We start from the raw sequence: 11,466 nt of genomic DNA on the forward strand, positions 1-11,466 counted from the left end.
GCTTGAAAAAAGCATAAAAAACACTAGAGAATCTCTTAGTGCAAAAATGAGATCCAATTAGGCAAAATTAAAAATTCTATAACTGAGATGCAGTCTATTGGATGCTCTAACAACTAGGGTCAATAAGGCAGAAAAGAGAGTAAGTGATCTAGAAGACAGGATGATGGAAAGTAAGGAAGTTGAGGAAAAGAGAGAAAAACAACTAATAGCCCATGAAGAGAGGCTTCAAGAAATCAGTGATGCCATGAAATGTACCAATGTCAGAACTATTATGGTGCCTGAGGATGAACAGAGAGAGAAGGCCAGAAGATATACTTGAGCAAATCATGGCAAACAACTTCCCTAATCTGGGTAAGGAAGCAAGCATTCATGTCCAAGAGGCAGAGAGGACCCCTTCCAAAAACAATAAAAATTGATCAACACTCCAACATATAATAGTGAAGATTGCAAATTTCAGAGACAAAGAGAAAATCCTGAAAGCAGCTCAAGACAAGAGGCTCCTGACCTACAGGTGTTCCTGAGGGAGGAACATCAGACTAGCATCAGACCTACCCACAGAAACCTGGCAGGCCAGAAAGGGCTGCAGCCAAGAATACTTTATCCAACAAGGCTGTCATTCAGAACGGATGGAGTGATAAAGAGCTTCCAGGAGAGATGGAAACTGAAAGAATATGTGACCACCAAGCCAGCCCTGCAAGAAATATTAAAGGGGATACTGTAAGTGAGCAGAGAGCTCAAGAGTAACATAGACCAGAAAGAAACAGAGACAAGCTAAAGAAACATGGACTTTACAGGCAATACAATGGCACTAATTCATATCTTTCAATAGTTACTCTGAATGTAAATGGGCTAAATGCTCCAATCAAAAGACACAGGATATCAGATTGGCTAAAAAAGCAAGACTCATCCATATACTGTCTACAAGAAACTGATTTTGAACCTAAAGACACCTCTAGACTGAAAGTGAGGGAATGGAGAACAATTTACCATGTTAGTGGACCTCAAAAGAAAGGAGGGGTAGCAATCCTCATATCAGACAAATTAGATTTTAAACCAAAGACTATAGTAAGAGATGAAGAGGGACACTATATCATACTTAAAGTGTCTATAACATAATAAAATTAAAAAATAAATAAGTAAATAAATAAATAAATAGCTAGCTAGCTAGCAGTGGGAGTCCATGGGAAGGTTTTTAAATATACTGATTCCTGGTCTTCACTTCTAGAGTTTGTGGGTCTGAGGAAGAGTTTGGGGATATACATTAGTTTGGGTGAAATGTGTATTATTGATGAAAAAGTCCCTACAATATTGATTCATTTCCTGGTTAATCAACTTAGGATATAATTTACATTAAATAAAGTTCAGTGACTTTAAGTTCAGGGGAAAAAAGGGGGTCTATTCAACAAGAAGATCTAATAATTGTAAATATTTTTGCCCCCAACATAGGAGCAACCAATTATATAAACCAATTAATAACTAAAGTAAAAAAACACATTGATAATAATACATAAATAGGAGGGGACTTCAACACCCCACTCACAGCAACGGACAGATCATCTAAGCAGATGATCAACAAAGAAACAAGAACTTTGAATGACACATTGGACCAGATGGACTTTGTAGGTATATACAGAACATTCCATCCTAAAACAACAGAATATTCATATTTCTTGCAAGGCTGGTTTAATGATTACAAACTCCTTTAGTTTTTCTCTGTCTGGGAAATTCTTTATCTTGCTTTCTATTCTGAATTATAGCCTTGTTGGAGAGAGTATTCTTGGCTGTGGATTTTTCCCATTCAATACTTTGAAAATATCATGCCACTGGTTTCTGGTTCACTAAGCTGTTGAGAACTCTCCAGGTTGCGTTATGGGTTTTGCTTTATAAATTAAGGACTTCTTTTGTCTTATTGCTTTTAAGATTTTTTTTCTTTATCAGTATATTTTGCAAATTTAATTACAATGTGTCTTGGTGTTGAACTGCCTTTGTTAATTTTTTTATTATGTTCAGTTAGCCAGCATATAGTACATCATTAGTTTTTGATGTAGTGTTCAACGGTTCATTAGTTGCATATAACACCCAGTGCTTATCACAACACAAGTTCTCTGTACCTCCTGGATCTGGATGTCTGTTTCCTTTCCCATATTAGGGAATTTTTCACCTATTATTTCCTCGAATAAATTTTCTGCCCCCTTTTCTTCTTCTGGGACTCCTATAATATGAATCTTATTACCTTTGATGGAGTCATTGAGTTCCCTAAGTCTATTCTTGTGTTACATAATTTGTCCTTCTCTCTTTTGCTCAGCTTCACTATTTTCCATTATTTTATCTTATATATCACTTATTCATTCCTCTACTTCTTCCATCCCTGTGTTCATTACATCAAATCGTTGTGAATATTGGTTAGTGCATTTTTCATTTCTAACTTAGTGCTTTTAACTCTTTTATATCTTTGGTAGGTATCTCCCTGAAGTCTTCCATTCTTTCCTCAAGCCCGGTGAGTAACTATGATTATTGCTTTAAAGTCTCAATCAGACATGTTACTTATATCTGTTTCACTCATCGCTGGCCATAACTTTATCTTATTCTTTCATTTGGCATGAATTCCTCCATCCTGGCATTTTATGTGTCTCTGCCTTCTTCTATGTATTAGAAATTCCTGTTATGTTTCCTGCTCCAGAGACTAATGGCTTCATGAAGAAGAGATCATATAGTCTAGGACCTGATGCTTCAGAGGGTGTCTCTTTTATGTCCTTTGTGTGCTCTGCTCTTGTGTTTTGACTGCCCTATCCTTCAGGCCAGTCATCTGCAGGGGTTCTCCTTGCCTGCAGTGGGCAGGGTCTGGACCTTTGCCAGAATGTGTTGAGTTTTACCTAGGTGTGCTCTGGTCTGCTTGTTAAATGGGACCTGATACTACTTCCACTAGAACTGAAGCCCTGCAGAAATGTCTGCCTGGGAGAAGTGGTGTGAGCAGAGGTTTCTGCTGGTCTTCTGGGGAAGGGGCCTGCCATGCTGGGACTTAGACAAATTTAATGAAGAAGAAGGCCAGTACTACCAGAGTGCAAGGGTGTGGGGCTCGGTGTAAGCAGGTAGGGAGCCAGTTTTGTTGCTGTGCTGCTTATTGCAGGTTGCTCTCATCTTATGCTGAGGGGTAGGGGAGGAAAGTGGGGCCAGTCAGTTTCTTTGTTCCTGGAGCAGTGCCTCCATGCTTGCTGCTCCTCTGGGAAGCACTCCAAGAAGAGCAAATAATTTCCCCCTTGCGTGTCCTAGGGATTTTCCAGATGGCTCTTTCCACACTGTCTGCCTCTGGGTTTTTTGCTGGCTTTCACTCCAGGAGCAGGGCAGTGCCCTCAGCTCTACCCCAGCCAAGCCTACCAACTTTAAAACTCCAGTCTTTAAGCCCTGGTGGTCACAAGTGCTCACAAAAATAAGCCCCTCCTGTTTTCCCAGCCAATGGCTTTGGGGAAATGTTCCCCCTGTGTATTCACCTGTGTGCTCCTCTTTCTTGCCTTTCTCCACAGCAACAGCTCTTTCCCTTCTGCAGCACCCACAACCCATTTCTCTCCCAAACGATGTCTCCCACTTTCTACCTTTTTCAATGTGGCTTCTTCCCTCCCTTTAGTAGTGGAATTTGTTCTGTCAATCTTAGATTGATTTCTGGGATTTTTAGAATGATTTGATGGTTATTTAGTTGTGTTCAAGGGATGAGACAGCCTAGAGTCCTCCTACTACACTACCATCTTACCTCCCTCCCATCCCATATACTTAAAATTTATATAGTTTATTGTATGTAAATAATACTTTGATTAACAAATTCTTACTTTTATGAAAAAATTATTTTAAAAATCAAATTCTCTAAAAAGAAATGCAACTTAAAAGGACGCAAGAATCAACACAAACAAATTTCCAAGAAACATGATCTCACATTCAGAAACCTTACTCAGAGACAATGGATAGCAGAATAAGTTCCTCAAAGACTTTTAGGTACTGAAGTAATCAGTAAGTATCGAGGTATAGGAGAATATGTTCACTGTATTTACAGAGTAAAATAAAGTTAGAAAACATAAACATGTATTAAAAAGCCATAGAGAAACAATTGAAAAGGAACCGGATATCCTAGGAAGGCAAATTATAAATATTGAAATTAAGGAATCAGTCAGCTGTCCTGAGAAAACTTCTAGTTCTAACTAGGATAGAGTAGGTTATATTTTACTAAGCCTGTTTCATAAAAATAAATATATGTGTGTGTGTGTGTATGGTAAAAAATCCCTATAAGACAAAAATTTAAAGGCATTGGAGAGCAAATAATGGAGTCAGGAATTGAGGAACTATGTTCCTTGTGAGGAAAAAAGCATATAACAAAGAATCATATTTATTCTGACCTATTTTCTGAGGTCCTTTTCCAACATGGGGACTACAGTCAAAGTATAAAGTACAGTCATTTTATTTTTTGAAAAAAATTTTTATTTAAGAGAGAGAATAAGTGGGGAGAGGGGCAGAGGAAGAGAATCTTCAAATAGACTCTTTGCTGAACACAGAGCCCAACACAGAGCTTGATTGCATGACCCATGAGATCATGACCTGAGCTTACACCAAGAGTCAGATGCTTAACTGACTGAGCCATCCAGGTGCCCCAAAGAGCAGTCATTTTAGAACAAATTGGCAGATATCAAAGTTCAGAGATGCTATGTGGCTGGGATTTAAGAAAATTTCAATAAGGGAAGAAACCATAGTGAAAAAGCCCAGCTACAAATACACCTAAAATCATTGGCCAAATCCCTAACTGCACATACAAAGGCAGGAATACAATAAATTCATCAAAGAACAGCAGTTGGGAGGTTAATAAACTGAGCACAAGTTTCAGGATCCATGCATAAACATTCAGGGTTTCAGTTGAGATTCCACAATGGCCACACTCTAGAAATATGGACAATGCCATAGAAGTAATAATAAAACTGAAATAGGGCGCCTGGGTGGCTCAGTTGGTTGGGCGACTGCTTTTGGCTCAGGTCATGATCCAGGAGTCCCTGGATCCAGTCCTGCATCGGGGTCCCTGCTCGGCAGAGAGTCTGCTTCTCCCTCTGATCCTCCCCCCTCTCATGTGCTCTCTGTCTCTCTCTCATTCTCTCTGTCTCAAATAAATAAATAAAAAAAATCTTAAAAAAAATAAAATAAAACTGAAATAGATTTGTCCTAACATAGTATCAAACCAACCCTCTAAAGGATTAATATGGTCCCTTGGTACTCTATCTGCTTGCCAGAAAATAGGTTAATCCTTAAACATTTTAAACATACAATGCCCAGCATTAAACAAAAAAATTATAAGACATCTTTTTTTTTAAGATTTTATTTATTTATTTGAGAGAGAGAGAATGAGAGATAGAGAGCACGAGAGGGAAGAGGGTCAGAGGGAGAAGCAGACTCCCCACCGAGCAGGGAGCCCGATGTGGGACTCGATCCAGGGACTCCAGGATCATGACCTGAGCCGAAGGCAGTTGCTTAACCAACTGAGCCACCCAGGAGCCCAAATTATAAGACATCTTATAAAATAGGAGCAAATGACAAAAACAAAGAATAAAATAGACAATAAAACAGACCCTGAAATGAGTTAGACTGGGAGTTAACAAACAGTATTTTAAAGTATTATTAACAGACACATGAATATAAATTTTAAAATGGAAAACTTTATTAGACACAAAATATAAAAAACAATTAAAATGAAAGTTCTACAACTGAAATTACTAAATTAAAAGTAAGAGTTTCATAGACTGGTAAAATAGTTTGTTAGACATTATTTTTTTTAGTTGGTAGAGATTTTATTTGCTTATTTTTATTTTTAAAGAGAGATTATCTGTGTACCTCAAAATCATTTTTCCCCTAACATGTTTACCCATGTTACAATCTCATGTTTGTGCTTTCACATGAATATCTTAAAAACAAAGCAAAAGAAAACAAAAAGGAAATAAAAGTAAATACATTTAGCCTTTTAACAAAAATATGTCATAACATCTGTTTATAGAAATAGGATATTCATGGGCACCTGGGTGGCTCAGTCAGTCAAGCATCTGCCTTCGGCTCAGGTATTAGGCATTATTGCACAGAGGATTGGTAAACTGGAAAATAGGAGAAAAGAAAATAATTCATGATCAAGCATGAAGATAATAAAAATAATAAATATTGAATAGATCATAGGAGATATATGGGACATTGGTCAAAGGTCTAACACAAGTGTAATTGAAGTATAGAAAGGTGTGTGGGGGGAGTGAGGGAGAGAGAGGGAAGGGAAGATAAAGAAGGAAAAGAGAAGGAGAGAGGGGGAAAGAGAGACTGAGAATCAATATTTGAAAAAGTATTGGTAGGGAATTTTCCAGAATCAGTCAAAGTCATCAAAATACAGATTCAATAATCCGTGTATTTCCTAAACAAGATAAATCAAAGAAAACCGTACCTAGGGTCTAAGCTTTAAAGTTCATTTTCATTTCTTCTGAAACATCCAGTCCTCCATTAATCCAATCCAGTGCATTTTTCTATTTCAACATTGTAACTTTCTTCTCCTGGAAATTTTATTTGAATTTTCTCTATATCTTCCATGTCTTTGCTTAAATTTCTGAACATATGATATACAGTTATAATATTTGTATTAATATCCTTCTTTGCTAATTATAACATCTGGTTCAGTTTTGCCTGATTGATCATTCTCATTATGGATCATATCATATTGCCTCTTTGTATGCCCAGTAATTTTGGATTGGATTCTAACACTGTGGCTATTACCTTGTGGAGTGCTGGATATTTTTGTATTGCTACATATTGTCTTGAATTTTGCTTTGGGATACAGTCATTTTACTTGGAAACAGTTTGATACTTGAGGTCTTGTTTTTATAATTAATTAGGTGGATCTGGAGTGTAGAAGTACCCTATATAATACTCATGAAATATGAGTTTTCCAGTCCAGATGTTCAAACAAGCACTATTTCCAGCCTTGTGTGAGTGCAGGTACTTTCCCTATTCCTTTTGGATGGTTCTTTATCCAGCTCTGGATTGTTTCCTTACAGGTATGTGCTTATCAGTACTCTGCTGGATACTCAAGAGAGACTGCCAGCAGATCTCTGGTATTCTCCTATATAATTATTTCCCCTCTCTGATAGTCTATCCTATCAACTCTAGATGCCTTTTTTCCCTGGAGTCTCAGCTCCATTTTCTTAGCTTAGCTAGTTTTCCTTATTCTGCCTTAGTTTTAGTTTCCTGAGCTGTGGTCTGGAAACTCTCAAAAGAGTAACCTGAGGCTTACTCATTTTTTTTTTTTTTTGTCTTTCAGGAATCAGTCTGTTGTGGACTGAATGTTTGTGTCCCCCAAAATTTATCTGTTGAAACCCTAACAACACCCCTCCCCAATGTGATGGTATTAGGAGGTGGGGCCTTTGGGAGATAATTAGGATTAGAAGAGGCATGTAGATGAGTCCTCATGAATGAGATTAGTGCCCTTATAAGAGTCAAGAGAGAGCATGCTTCTTCTCTCTGCTCTCTGCCATGTAAGGATACAATGAGAAGTCAGTAGTCTGTAACTCAGAAGATGGCACTCACTAGAATCTGACCATGCTGGCACCCTGATCTTGGACTTTCAGCCTCCAGAACTATGAGTAATAGGTTTTTGTTGTTTATATGCCACTCATTTTATGGTATTTTGTTATGAACAGCCTGAGCTGACTAAGATATTCTTTTTCATTGTCTGAGTCCAGTGTCTTGAAAAGTGTTGTTTCAGGGGTTCTTGTCTGGTTGTTGTTATTGTTGCTTGAAGTAGGAGGAAAAATGCAGTCCCTGTTACCCTGCCTTGTCCAGAAGTGGCTTTACAAAGGTTTTTTATTATCTTTGCAGTTTTGATATAACATGACATATACATTCCTAAAATCACCACACTATGCAAAATTATGCAATAAAAACCCATTATGCTCATGGGAAAATGAGGTTAGGACCACAATACCAAAAAATTCTGAGACATTAAACAAAGAGATACAGGCCAAATAAAAATGGAAATACAGTTTTTAACATGTTAAATGGTTAATAAATATATAAATAGTGTAATAAACATGGTACTTTATCTTGTAAAAGGACTGAGATATATTGTGGAAGTAAGTGCATGCTTGTACTCCTGCCAGCCTGTCCATCTTCTGCCCCCACCATTCTTTATGGGCGAGGAAGAGAAAAAAAGAGAGATTTAAAAAAATTTTTTATTGTTATGTTAATCATCATACATTACATCATTAGTTTTTGATGTAGTGTTCCATGATTCACTGTTTGTGCATAACACCCAGTGCTCCACGCAGAACGTGCTCTCTTTAATACCCATCACCAGGCTAACCCATCCCCCCACCACCCTCCCTCTAGAACCCTCAGTTTGTTTTTCAGAGTCCATCGTCTCTCATGGTTCGTCTCCCCCTCCGACTCACTCCCCTTCATTCTTCCACTCCTGCTATCTTCTTCTTTTTCTTTTTTCTTAACATATGTTGCATTATTTGTTTCAGAAGTACAGATCTGTGATTCAATAGTCTTGCACAATTCACAGCGCTCACCATAGCACATACCCTCCCCAATGTCTATCACCCAGCCACCACATCCCTCCCACCACCCCCAGCACTCCAGCGACACTCAGTTTGTTTCCTGAGATTAAGAATTCCTCATATCAGTGAGGTCATATGATACATGTCTTTCTCTGATTGACTTATTTCACTCAGCATAACACCCTCCAGTTCTATCCACATCGTTGCAAATGGCAAGATCTCATTCCTTTTGATGGCTGCATAAAATTCCATTGTGTATATATACCACATCTTCTTATCCATTCATCTGTCGATGGACATCTTGGCTCTTTCCACAGTTTGGCTATTGTGGACATTGCTGCTATAAACATTGTGGTGCACATACCTCTTCGGATCCCTACATTTGTATCTTTGTGGTAAATAACCAGTACTGCAATTGCTGGATCGTATGGTAGCTCTATTTTCAACTGTTTGAGGAACCTCCATACTGTTTTCCAGAGGGGTTGCACCAGCTTGCATTCCCACCAACAGTGTAGGAGGGTTCCCCTTTCTCCGCATCCCCGCCAACATCTGTTGATTCCTGACTTGTTAATTTTAGCCATCCTGACTGGTGTGAGGTGGTATCTCATGGAGGTTTTGATTTGGATTTCCCTGATGCCGAGCGATGTTGAGCACTTTTTCATGTGTCTGTTGGCCATTTGGATGTCTTCTTTGGAAAAATGTCTGTTCATATCCTCTGCCCATTTCTTGATTGGATTATTTGTTCTTTGGGTGTTGAGTTGGATAAGTTCTTTATAGATTTTGGAGCCTAGCCCTTTATCTGATATGTCATTTGCAAATATTTTTTCCCATTCTGTCGGTTGTCTTTTGGTTTTGTGGACTGTTTCTTTTGCTGTGCAAAAGCTTTTTCTCTTGATGAAATCCCAATAGTTCATTTTTGCCCTTGCTTCCCTTGCCTTTGGTGATGTTTCTAGGAAGAAGTTGCTGCGGCTGAGGTCAAAGAGGTTGCTACCTGTGTTCTCCTTTAGGATTTGGATGGACTCCTGTCTCACATTTAGGTCTTTCAACCATTTGGAGTCTATTTTTGTGTGTGGTGTAAGGAAACGGTCCAGTTTCATTCTTCTGCATGTGGCTGTCCAATTTTTCCAACACCATTTGTTGAAGAGACTGTCTTTTTGCCATTGGACATTCTTTCCTGCTTTGTCAAAGATAAGTTGACCATAGAGTTGAGGGTCCATTTCTGGACTCTCTATTCTGTTCCATTGATCTATGTATCTGTTTTTGTGCCAGTACCATACTGTCTTGATGATGACAGCTTTGTAATAGAGCTGGAAGTCCGGAATTGTGATGTCGCCAGCTTTGCTTTTCTTTTTCAAGATTCCTCTGGCTATTCGGGGTCTCTTCTGGTTCCATACAAATTTTAAGATTATTTGTTCCATTTCTTTGAAAAAAGTGGATGGTATTTTGATGGGGATTGCATTGAATGTGTAGATTGCTCTAGGTAGCATTGACATCTTCACAATTTTGGTTCTTCCAATCCATGAGCATGGAACCTTTTTTCCATTTTTTTGTGTCTTCTTCAATATCTTTCATGAGTATTTTATAGTTTTCTGAGTACAGATCCTTTGCCTCTTTGGTTAAATTTATTCCTAGGTATCTTATGGTTCTGGGTGCAATTGTAAATGGGATCAACTCCTTGATTTGTCTCTCTTCTGTCTTGCCGTTGGTGTATAGGAATGCCACTGATTTCTGTGCATTGATTTTATATCCTGCTACTTTACTGAATTCTTGTATGAGTTCTAGCAGCTTTGGAGGGGAGTCTTTTGGGTTTTCCACATACAGTATCATATCATCTGCAAAGAGTGAGAGTTTGACTTCCTCTTTGCTGATTTGGATGCCTTTGATTTCGTTTTGGTGTCTGATTGCTGTGGCTAGGACTTCTAATACTATGTTGAATAGCAGTGGTGATAGTGGACATCCCTGCCGCGTTGCTGATCTTAGGGGAAAAGTTCTCAGCTTTTCCCCATTGAGAATGATATTCGCTGTAGGTTTTTCATAGATGGCTTTTATGATATTGAGGTATGTACCCTCTATCCCTATACTCTGAAGAGTTTTGATCAAGAAAGGATGCTGTGTTTTGTCAAATGCTTTTTCTGCATCTATTGAGAGGATCATATGATTCTTGTTCTTTCTTTTGTTAATAATAATCCCAGTCTTTTGGTACCAGTTGAGACCTGATTTGTGACCTAGGATGTGATCAATTCTGGAGAATGTTCCATGGGCACTAGAGAAGAATGTGTATTCCGTTGCTTTGGGATGGAATGTTCTGAATATGTCTGTGAAGTCCATTTGGTCCAGTGTGTCATTTAAAGTCTTTATTTCCTTGTTGATCTTTTGCTTAGATGATCTGTCCATTTCAGTCAGGGGGGTGTTAAAGTCCCCCACTATTATTGTATTGTTGCCAATGTGTTTCTTCACTTTGGTTATCAATCGCCTTATAAAATTGGCTGCTCCCATCTTAGGGGCATAGATATGTACAATTGTAGATCTTCTTGTTGGATAGACCCTTTAAGTAGGATATAGTGTCCTTCTTCATCTCTTATTACAGTCTTTGTCTTAAAATCTAATTTGTCTGATATAAGGATTGCCACCCCAGCTTTCTTTTGGTGTCCATTAGCATTGTCAATGGTTTTCCACCCCCTCACTTTCAATCTGGGGGTGTCTTTGGGTCTAAAATGAGTCTCTTGCAGACAGCATATTGATGTGTCTTGTTTTTTAATCCTATCTGATAGCCTGTGTCTTTTGATTGGGGCATTTAGCCCATTTACATTCAGGGTAACTATTGAAAGGTATGAATTTAGTGCCATTGTATTGCCTAGAAGGTGACTGTGACTGTATATTGTCTGTGTTCCTTTCTGATCTATGCTGC

This window comes from Callorhinus ursinus, unplaced genomic scaffold (assembly GCF_003265705.2).
Source record: "Callorhinus ursinus isolate GAN/ISIS: 27379988/994484 unplaced genomic scaffold, GSC_fseal_2.0 scaffold9, whole genome shotgun sequence".
NCBI classification, from domain to species: domain Eukaryota; kingdom Metazoa; phylum Chordata; class Mammalia; order Carnivora; family Otariidae; genus Callorhinus; species Callorhinus ursinus.